This window comes from Callospermophilus lateralis, chromosome 16 (assembly GCF_048772815.1).
Source record: "Callospermophilus lateralis isolate mCalLat2 chromosome 16, mCalLat2.hap1, whole genome shotgun sequence".
Taxonomy (NCBI): domain Eukaryota; kingdom Metazoa; phylum Chordata; class Mammalia; order Rodentia; family Sciuridae; genus Callospermophilus; species Callospermophilus lateralis.
In genome coordinates this window covers 39,855,295-39,867,258 of record NC_135320.1, presented here as the reverse complement: position 1 = coordinate 39,867,258, position 11,964 = coordinate 39,855,295, and the positions used below count along the sequence as shown (strand labels likewise).

Sequence of the window (11,964 nt, the reverse complement as noted above, 5' to 3'; positions counted from 1 at the left end):
AGTCTCTAGTTATAACTGATAACATTTTTCACTGTGCTACCATGGATGAATTCCAGTTGCAGTAACTATCTTATTCTTACAAGTTCACGTAACATGTGGCCAGAGAATCAGGTATTAACTTTATAAAAAGATGAGATTTTTATGTTTGTTTGTTTGCAGTACTAGGGATTGAATTCAGGGCCTCATGCACGCCAGACAAGTGATCTACCACTGAGCCATATCTCCAACCCCAAAAGACATCTCTGAGATATTTCTCAGCAGAGTGTCACCTGTTTGGATAATTTCATCTTATTATCTAAATACCAGCAATATACATATTTCTTTATATTAAAAGATGGAACTTTTTTTTTTTTTTGGTGGGGAGGTACCAGGAATTGAAATCAGGGGCACTTGACCATTGTGCCACACCCCTAAACCTATTTTGTATTTTATTTAGAGACATGGTCTCACTGAGTCGCTTAGTGCCTCATTTTTGCTGAGGCTGGCTTTGAATGCGAAATCCTCCTGCCTCAGGTTCCTGAGCCACTGTATTACAGATGTGATTCTCTGCACCCAGCTATCATATTCTTATTTGTTTTTGTTTTTTTGCAGTACCAGGGATTGAACCCATGATCTTGTGCATGCTAGACAAGTGCTCTACCATTGAGCTATATCCCCAGCCTTATGTCATATTCTTTTTTTAAAAAAATTTTTAATATTTATTTTTTAGTTTTTTTCGGCGGACACAACATCATTGTTTGTATGTGGTGCAGAGGATCGATCCCGGGCCACACACATGCCAGGCGAGTGCGCTACCGCTTGAGCCACATCCCCAGCCCTTATATCATATTCTTGAATGTAATATTTCAGAATGTGTTAGGAATCTAGAATCAGGATTTGATTTTTATGTCTTATTTGCTAAATCACAACATTTTAAATATCAGTATTTATTATCAGATCTTTCCCTATTTAGTGCTATAGTATGACTTAAATTTACTTTATGTATAGTATAGCTTTAACTGGTTAAATACGGGAGCCTTGCAACATTTATCAAATCTTAAATTTTTATTGAAAACCATATATATACCATATATGCACATATGGAAGTTATTATATGTTTAAAATCCCATTTTTAGGGGCTGTGGCTCAGCAGTAGGGTGCTTGCCTCCTATGTGTGAGGCACTGCATTCGATTCCCAGCACCACATATAAATAAGCAAATAAAAAATAAAGGTCCATCAACAACTAAAAAAAAATATAAAAAAAAAGAAATCCTCTTTTTAAAATCTGTTTCCTCTCCCCCCAATGAAGCAATCTGTTTAATAAAACTCTTTTGTGGGAATGACTTATGGTAATTTTTTTTTCCTTTTTTTTTTGTGGGGGGGGCGGGCAGGCTGGTGTTATGGGTTGAGCTCAGGAACAGTCTACCACTCAATTACATCCCCAGGCTTTTTTTCTCTTTCTTATTCTTTTTTTGGAAGACAGGGTCTCTCCAAGTACTTGAGGCTGGTCTCAAACTTGGATTCCTCCTGCCTCAGCTTCCCGAATCTCTGGGATTAAAGGTATATGTTACCATGCTGGTCATAATCCTAGTAATTTTGCAAATAAGTTCTCTAGTCTTTGGAGGAGTGACTGTATTATAGTCTTTTGATGTTGTAGAAGAGTTAAATGCCTGCATTTCTGTATTCTATAGTTCTCTCTCAGTTCCTGCTTCCATGAAACCACATGTCCAGTATCCAGTCACCATCCAGAAATACCCACTTAAATTTCCAGAGTACTTGCAAAATCAATACATTCATGAATGAGGATCTTGAAAAGGGAGAAGTCAGAGTGGTCTAGAAATAAATTTGTTCATTTGTATGCTCATTCATTCCTTCATTCACTCATTCAAATGTGACTAAAACATATCAATTTGCCAGGCACTATTTTAAGGATTGGTAAACAAAACAGACTAATTTCCTACCTTCATGAAATGAATATTCTAATGGGAGAAGGAGAAACAGGTAGGAAACAAGTATATAAATCAATTTAAAATATTGATAATTATAAAAGTGAAAATGGGGAAAATATGGTGGCAAGGTGCTGATGAATAGAAAATAACAATAGTCAGAAAAGGTCTTTGACCTCCACTTCTGTTGCTATACGTGTGAAATGCCATCAAAGTACCTTAAAGGGGGGAGGGTAAGAGAAATGACAAACAGGAGTTAAAGCTTAAGCTCTATTCCTCTCTATCCTGTGGATCAGAAATGTTGTTTCTAATAGTATGTGCCAAGGGATAGTTTCCTTCAGCCAATATTTAATTTGAACCTACACACGTTGCATTTGGGAGAAGGACTTCCTAAGTTAGCAAGTTCCTTGTTATTCAGTTTTTACTTATCATGAAATGAAGGTTTATTCTATTCACAGAGTGTTTACTAAATCTCTTGATTTATATATGTAGAAATATTTAGGTTCTTTCTGAAAACCCTTGTCTAGGTTTCTTACAGATCTCTGTCACACTTAGAAAATATTGTCAGGCCAGCATATAGTTTTATTTACTTTTTATTTCTACTTGTGTCTAAAACAAAAGTTGTGAGTAGGAACCTACTTTATTCAAATGTTTGCTTATTGTCTCTTTCATGGGTGGGAAAGATGATAGCACTGAAAGGGGAAATAAGGAGATTTGGCTTGATTGCTTCTGTGCTCCCATTTTTTACCCCTACAAGGTTAGATAATGTGACTAGATAGACCAGCTTGTTGGGCTGGAAATCTCTTGGCATTCTCCCTCCATAATGTCTAATGGCTCAGATTCTGGGAGGCTTCATCCCAGTGATAACAGACCTTCTTATTATGATACATTTAAAATCACTATAAATGAGATTTAGAAATTTCTATAACTTATTTATCGTTTATCAGACTAATCCCTTTTTAATTATCCCTTTAGAGAATCATTTTTTCACTTCATTCAGACTTTTGTGTATTGAATACATTCTACTTAGGATAATTTAAAGTAATCAAGTGTAGTTAAAATAACTAAGATTCAATAAAATATCCAGTTTAGCCAGATGTTTTAATTTTTTCATTATTTAAATAAATAAATTTGATGGCATTTCAGATTAGTAGTTGATAAGGATTGGAAACATTTTGGTTACCTGAATAATCTAATTAGCTAAGTAATAGTCTTTTAATAAGCTTTATATTTTTTGTTTTAGTATTTAATATTTAAATATTTAAGCTGTATAATTTTTTTTGTAATACTAGTTTTGAGGAACTGTTTTCAACCTTTTCCCCAAACAGCCCTAGAATTTGCAGAAAGATTTCAAAGATTGTGCAGAGGTTGGGAAGTAGAGAGAGAATTAGGTTAACTACTTTCAGAGCAGCTTTACATTTATGTGTTTTATTTATTTGGCGGGACATTTCTTTTTAAAGTATGTGGGTAATAGTGGTTTTTTTCTACTGCAAAAAAATTTAAAGTTTGAAACGTACTTTTAAAGGAAAAAAATGATTCTAGAACAATATTACATTTTAAATAACATTCAGAGTCTAAGCTATAGTCTTTAAGTTTGAACAATAGTGATCTAGAATTGCAAAATAGAAATATTATAAGTAATTTCAGAGATTTGGGGGCATGAGTGGGCCCTCATACTTATTAGTTCTGACCTCAAAAGTTTTACCAATTATGTTTTTCTTCCAAATCGAAAGCTAAATTTAATATTTTGGAAAGACTCCATTAAGTAGAGGTGTTTTGTTTTGTTAAGCAATTGCTATTGAAGGATGAAAAGAAAACTATGAATATTGAAAAAAAAATCAGGGCTGGGGGATTTGGTAGAGTGCTTGCCCAGCATGCCCTGGGTTCCGTCCCTAGTCCCTGCGCGCATCACACACACACACACACACACACACACACACACACACACAACTGAAAAGAATATTATGAACATGTGGAAGGTATTGCTTTCCAGATGTCTTTGTGCTCTTGTTCTGCTTTCATGTGACCGGCCCTGGCAGGCCTAGGTCTTGTAGTGTGGGCCTTCTTATGTAAGGAAGTAGGTGCTGAGCTCCAGTATGTGTGGACCCCAACTCAGAGAAAAGGTATTGGCCTCATTTCAGAATATCCATGCTGATTTGCTGTAAGTTAATGTCTTTATAGTGTATGTGTGTCCTTTTCTGTGAATCTTTACTTTGACCTACTTCCATGAACCAATCTAAGTCAGAGGGCTTCTACTGTGATTTAAACAAAGCACTTTCCTTATCATGTGATCTCCCGTCCCTTTAGATATTTTTTTCTTCTGTCATATTAATATAGCACACAATTTTTCAAAATTTGTCTTAGTGTGAATTAAGATTGCTCTCTTCCCATATTCCATTCTATTTCATTTCATAATTATACCAGTTAGTTTTTTGAAAACCTATATTGGCATTTTATATATATTGTTTCATTTATAACTTACAAGAAACATAGTAAGTAGACCACATTATTTTCATTCTCCAAATGAAGAAAATGAGTCTCTGAACATAAGTAATGTGTTGCAGACACACAACTAGAAATTAACAAAGCAGAGATCCAAACCTACTGCTGTATAGATCTGAAGCCCATCGATGTTCTTTTCACCTTACTGTGCTGTTTTCCAAGTCGTCCAACATATATTCATTCAAGTGTCTTAAAAACCTCCTAAAATAGTCTCACTTACAAAGCAGTTTCAGACCAGGGACCCTGAAGTTAAGGTGATAGAGAGATAGGGAGCCCCATGCAGGGCTGTTAAAGGATGATGAGTAGTCCATTTTGAGACTCTGGGTTATGGTGTTCACGGCTGCTGTGTTCTGAATGTTTGTGTCCCCCCAGGATTCATATGTTGAAATATAATCATCAGTGTGATGTTTTTAAGAGATGGGCTAATGGGATGCGGTTAGATCATGAGTGATCTGCCTTCATGAATAGGATTGGTATCCTTAGGAAAGCTGCCTTGGTCCTTCTGCCATGTGAGGACACAGTGAGAAGGTGCCACCTGTGACCAGGACCACCTTTCATCAGACATTGAATCTCCTGGCACCTTGTTCTTGGACTTCATAGCTTCTAGAACTCTGAGAAATAAATTTATGTTGTTTATAATTTCTGATATTTAGTTATAGCAGCCTGAACCAACTAAGACAGTGGAATAATATATTTATATAGTGTTATGGCCAATAAGATAATGACTAATAGGCATGGTTTTGTTTTGGAATGGATCTGTCTTATAATTATAGTGAGACCTGTTGTCATAGTAACTGGTTAATGTTTGACATTGATTAGTCACTTTAAGTCAGAATTACTTCATATTATTTGGGAAGGATATATTTTATAAAGGTTTATTCTGCAAATAATAGAAAGTTGGTCATTTCATGCTTGATTTTTAATTCCTTATTGGAGCTTTTTAAAATATATCATCTTGGGCTGAGGTTGTGGCTCAGTGGTAGAGCGCTAGCCTAGTATGTGTGAGGTACTAGGTTTGATTCTTAGCACTGCATATAAATAAATTAAATACAGGTTAATTGAAACTAAAAAATATTTTATAAAATAAAATGCATCATCTACTTTCTTGGAACTTTGTTATACCTAAAGTAATTTAGCCTTTTTTGGTTGGTTGATGAGCCAGGATCATAATTATAAATACCAATTTTTGTATTATATCATCAAATACTATATAGAATTATTACTTAATAACACATAACCTCCCAGTTCTGTAGTTTTGTTTCAACTTTCCTTTTCTGCTACTATGCCCATTTCTGCCTATTATAACTTTCTCAGACCTCTTAATTTTCTTGTTTCTGGATGCTGATAAATTGGTCACCATGTTTATTGTGCTTAAAATAAGAGAAGTTAGTATGTTAGTGAGGACCTAACAGCCACTTCTATAAGTGAAGTGCTTTCACTTTAGTGCATGGGCTTCAACATGTATTTTGACAGCTCCTAAACTCCTGTTTAATTCTCATTGGGTTCTGGGTGTACTTGATATCGTCATCAGATAACTAACTTACTGATAAATAAAGTGTCACTGGTTCAGAGTTTTGCTTGTGTTGACTGCCTGTTCACTGATGCCCTTCCTAGGGATTGTCACATATCAGCACAGTGTTTGTTGAACTAGTCAAGGTGCTAAGTGTTTTGGACATGAACATTTATCATGGTTGAAGCTTTTGCACCTCCAATAGGAACAATAGGAAAAATAAGATGGGATTATTGAGTCCCAAATTCTATTTGAGGTGATGCCATTTCTTATAGTGAATTTATAAGTAATGAGCAATTTTGGAGCAGGGATAGGGGAGGGGTGGGGTGGGGAGTATGAGTGGGTGGGGTGGAAGGGTGGTACTGAGGATTGAACCTAGGGGTGCGTAACTGCTGAGCCACATCCTTAGTCCTTTTTTAAATATTTTATTTAGAGATAGGGTTGCTAAGTGCTGAGGCTGACTTTGAACTCACAATCCTCCTGCTTTCAGCCCCCCAAGTTGCTGGGATTACTGGAGTGCACCACCTTGCCTGGCAGTAGTGAGCAATTTTGTTAAGCCCAAAGAATCACTTTATAGCACTGATTAGTTTGATTGCTTTGGAAAATGCCTGTAAAACCTTTTATGAGTCTTAAGAAATTACTTTTATTAATTTTATTTTTAAATCAGGCATGGAACAGTTTTTCATTGAACTAGCAAGTTTTTAATGTGCGCTCTGATAAGCTGCCTCTGTATTTAGTGCTTATGATGTGTGAATTAAAGACAATCTCTGCTTTCTGAGAATTGATTAAATCTGGGCATAGAGACTAAAATGATAGGTATACCATTCAGTTCTTTTTACTGATTCTACAGGAATGGAGAAGAGGGAAATCAATAGTTCAAATGCTTGTGTCAGAGAAGCTTTCTCAGTGAAACTAATAGTTGAACTGAGTTGTAAAAGATACAGAGGAGCCACTAAGTGCAGGCAGTGAGTGTTTTCAGGTGAGGGAGCAGCACTTGGTAAACACTACCAGTAAGCAGAGCCTGTCTTTCCCGGGAAGCTGGGCAGGTAATTGGCTTAAGTTAAGGAGGAGTGGTAGAAGAGTGGGGAGACAGATAGATCCAGATTTTCAGGAATTTGTATGCCATCCTAAGAAAGTGGGGCTGTATTCTGAAGTTGGGGAATAGCCATGAAAATAGCAACAAGTAACAGATTATATTTGCATTTCAGTGAGATCATTCTGGCAGAGGTATGGAGTCTATGTTGAAGAATGATGTAGAGTTAGTTCAGTAAGGAAGCTATTGGAACAAAATGATGTGGATGTGAATTAAGTCTGCTCATGGGGAAAGGAGACAGCAATTTAGGATATGGAAGTGATAGGTCTTGTTAACTGAATAGTAATGGATTATGAGATGGGTAAACATTTTGAATAGTTTATTTTAGATGTAAGTGAATAGTTAGGTAGTGAGTTAGGTTATATTGGGGAGGTGAAGGGGTATGTATTGTATTGATATTTTTACCCACTTTCCCAGATTTATATGATTTCCATTTGTGGTCATAATACTTCTGTTTAGTTATTGGACAAGGAACATTTCTCTTTTTACTGAAATTATAAAATCCCTGTGATTAATCCATGCATCTTATATTTTATCAAGAGCCAAAAATCTTTTCATTTTATGGTTATATTTTAGGTTTGATTCTTCAAGAGTTGTTGACATTTTCTGTGAAATCCTCAGGTCCAGTTATAAGTAAAGTCCACTTATTTATTATTGTGGAAATGAGGGTTGTGTCTTTTAAAGCATTATCTCTACATGGGCATCTGTATCACAGTATTCATGATTGACACCTCTGAAAATCGAAGAGTTTCAAAACAAGCATGATTGGCAGCTCTAAGGTAACTAGCACGTGCACTGAATATTATTTGTGCTTTTGTTTGACACTAAGGTGGAATAAACAAGCTAATTTTCCAGTCTTTGTTTCTATTTCAGGTTCTATCGTATGTAGGGTCAAATAGAAAGTGGAATGTATATTGAATGCTTCGAAAACTAAAGTTTGCAAGGTGTAATGGAGGAAAAAGAAAATAATTTGAATAAGGTGGATCTTTTTATTCCAGAGGACATGGAACACAATTATAAAGTATGCATAGCTTTGAATAGATTGGTGATTTAAAACCATCCTATGAGCTTTTCTTTAACAGAACTCTGATTTTTTTTAAGGAAAAGAAAGCATGTTATATTTAACTTATAATAAGAAACCTTAAGAATATGTTCAAATATGAGTTATATATTAAAAATATATAAATTATATATTAAAAATAATCATATTAAAATATGATTTTAGGAATGTTCTGGGTTCATGAAACACATGTGATTCAGACCAAATAGCATTAGAGTTGTTTTTTTTTTCTTATTTTCATATATGTCATGCAAAGTTCTGTTGGATTTTGTTCTGATGGTTTGGTTCTGATTCTATTTTGATTGGCATACAAAATTGACTTACTTCATGTAGCAGTCACATGTATGGTTCTATCAGTCCAAAGACTGACTAAATTTATGTGTCTAGTAGTTTGCCTTATATGCCTTCTCAGGACTGTAAAGGTCAAAAGTGAATCAGGAAACTACTTCAGTAACTGCTTATTAGGAATGCAAACAATTAAGTGTTCCTACAAAAGCTTTGAAGTTAGTATCTTAATGGGACAGAGGGAAAAAGTCAAGGCTGTACTCCTACAATTGGTTCAGGCTCCTATTGGCTTAGGAGTGGATTTTTGAACAATTAGAAGTTATCTTATTAGAAGGTTTGAGTTCTATTTTAGTTTGTAGAATTTTGTATTAATTTAAGTTGCCACTTGATAACATCCATTGACTCTTAGGAACCCATAATTTCAGCATATATTTGTAATTTGTGATTAATTATACAAATCATAACTTACATTTGTTGAGCACTTTCTCCATGTTGGGTGCTTTGTTCAAAGTTTTGCATACATTGATTTCTTTAACCTTTTAACACTCTTATGTAGACACTGTTGGGATCCTCATTAAGGGGGAAAAAACACTGAAGAACTAAGGCTTACAGAGATTTTAAGTAATTTATCCAGAAATGGCAGTAAGTAAGCATCCGAGGCAGTGTAGCATACGTCCATTTTTGTTAACCACTACTTTATACTATTCAAAACCACTTCCACGGTGCATGTGTGTATAATTTGCTGATTTTTCTCAGCAAATTATCGAGTACCTTAATTACAATGTGCTGAATGCAATTTAAAAAACTGTTAAGACATCTTTAGGAGAAAAGATATATATAGCACTGTAATATAGAGGAACATATGAACAAATGTGTCAGTGAACGATGTGGCTAAACAGAAGTGTTCGAAGGAAATGCTAGAGAAAATGTTGAGATGATTTCATAAATAAAGTATCTCTCCAAAACATAGAACTTTAATTAGATTCTGAAAGATGGGGGAGATTATGGGAGATGAATGATGAAGGAAAATCTCAGGGGAAATGGTGTGAGCAATGGCATTTGAGAATGGACTCAGTGTGACTGAATTAGTTTTTTATGTCTATATCACAAAGTATTTCAAAACTTAGTGTCTTAAAACAGTAAGCATTTATTGACTCACACAATTGCTGTGGTCCAGGAATTGCTGGATGTTTCTGACTCAAGGTCTTTCATAAAGTTCTGTCAAGGGCATCAATCATCTGAAGGTTTAACTGAGGCTGGAGATTTTTCTTTCAAGTTAGCTCAATCATATACCTGGCAAGTTAGTGTATTAGTTTTCTGTGACTGTGATGAAAAAAATATATATATGTATCTAAGGTAAAATCAGCTTCTAAGGAGGAAAAGTTTATTTTGAGTCATGGTTTCAGAGGCTCAGTTCATAATTAGTTGCCTCTGTTGCTTTTGGGCCTGTGGTGAGCCAGAACATCATGGTGATGAGTGTATGATAGAGCAAAGATGCTCCCCTCTTGTTAGCTGAGAAGAAAGAGAGAAACAGGAAGAGGCCAGGGGCCAGTATCCTCTTCAGGGGCTCACCCCAATGAAATTACTTCCTTCCACTAGGCCCCACTACTGAAGGCTCCAACACCTCCCAATAGTGTAATAGGCTGGGGACTAAGCCTTTAACATATGGCCTCTGAGGGACATTTAAGATCAAAACTATAGCATGCTGGTTGTTGTCAGGAAGCCTTAGTTCCTTCTCATATTGACATCTCCATTGGGTTGAATGAGTGTCCTCATGAATGATCTAAGGAGAGAGCAAGGAGAAAATATAATACTTTTCATGATGGTGTCATACATTGTCACTTGTGCCATATTCTGTTTGTTAGAAATGAATTCACACTCAAGGGGAAGGGAATCAGTCTGTGCTTTTTAGAAGGAGATATGTACCAAAATCCATGTACATATTCTATCTTTGAATCAATAAAACTTTTTAAATCTAAGATTGTAATAACTATAAAAACAAATATATGATAGAGCAAGATTTAAAAAATGGAAACAACTTCCCTTTTTGCTCTATTTTCAATGTAAGTATCTTTATCACTAATATTACTGTTATTAGACATTACTTTAGCTTAGATTACCTATATGCTTACAAGATACTTTTATTGTTTTCTTCCCTACTGTGATTTCAAAATCTAAAACTTTGTCTCCTTACTTACTCATACACTGAATAAACTGCTGGTAACTTTGGGCTAGTTCAGAAAACATTTATGAAGTTTGTTAGACCCAGTGCTAGCTTGGGCTATACTGCTTCTTTCTTTCTTTCTCTCAGTTGCAATCCAGTGGAGGCAAAAGCTCTTTTTCAGGCTACTGGAAATCAGTTCTCTTAAGTAGTTATTTCCCTCTCATGCAAGAGAGCCTTGCTAACTTTAGTCAGTCTTCAAAACCACATTTTTGGTTTGGTTAATTGAATTAGCACCCAGCCACTTAGACTAGAAAGTTGAGAGACATAATAGACTCCTTTCTCTTCATTTTAGCCCTCCTCCCAGATCTGATCAATCCATAGCTTCCGTCTACCTTCCCTCTTAAGAATCGCTGAAATCTGCCCTCTTTTCTGCCTCTGCCACTGGGACTTTGCTCCAGCCTTTGATATCTTGTACTTCATACCTGGATTTGTCCTAGTGACTTCCTGCTAATCATTCTCTTTCATCCTCTAATCTATTTTTCCATGTACATATTTTAAAACCACTGCAGTGGTCAAGATCTCTTGGCATCGCGGACATTTTAGGGATTGGGAAACAGTTTGCTTTGCTGGATAGGCTAGGATTCTTATAAAATACTCTGAATTTCAGACTGAAAAGTTATGATGGGAGAAGCAGAAGCATGGTGTTTGAGGATAGCCATTTTTGGATGCTGATATTAGTATAGTCATGCATGGAGTAGAGCGGACCCAGCAAGACCAGTTCCAAGAATCTAGTAGTGATCCAAGCAGGAGTGGAGTGGGGCTGGATTGGAGTGAGAAGGATAGGAACAGAAAGCTGGGGGCTGTTCCAACTAAGACTGATAGGATTCAAACTGAGACTGATAGGACCTCCTGGAGTTCACAGTGGGAGGGAGGTTGGGTAGAGGAGCCATTCACAGGGCAGGAAGCTGAGCTTTGTTCTAGACACATTTAGATTATTCTGTTAGCATTTGGTACATGGGATTGGAAATAAGAAATTAGACTGTATAAAAGCCACAGACCTGGAATTAGCTCTACATCTGTATATCTTCTGCCTTTTTCAGGAAAAAATCCAAAATACACACCTGTATAGGTTTGTGTTCATGCTGCATTAATTGAGAGTGACTGCCTTGAAGAAGTTTGGTAATGTTCAGGTTCGAGTTTAAACCATATGAAATTGCTGTTTTTTGTAAGTCAAAAATAGTTGAATGTCTGAAATTTCATATGATTCTCTGGGTTTCCTATTCATTACCTTAAATTTTCTCAGTATTGTCTTTTATAGGGAATTTGATAAAACAAATAACTTGTTTCCCCTGGAAGCTATTGGTCTGTTCTTCCCTGTCCCAAATGTTGCCCATGTTTTTTAAATCTGCATTCAGTCCTTGGTC

The 11,964-nt window shown here is 35.8% G+C and overlaps 1 protein-coding gene and 1 pseudogene across 1 annotated transcript in view; one reads left to right on the top strand and one right to left on the bottom strand.

Annotated features, from left to right (window-relative positions):
* Positions 1-11,964, top strand: part of Mrps28 (mitochondrial ribosomal protein S28) — a 110,663-nt gene that overhangs the window by 26,590 nt on the left and 72,109 nt on the right. The window lies entirely within an intron of this gene.
* Positions 1-11,964, bottom strand: part of LOC143382314 (small ribosomal subunit protein eS8-like) — a 29,597-nt pseudogene that overhangs the window by 1,356 nt on the left and 16,277 nt on the right.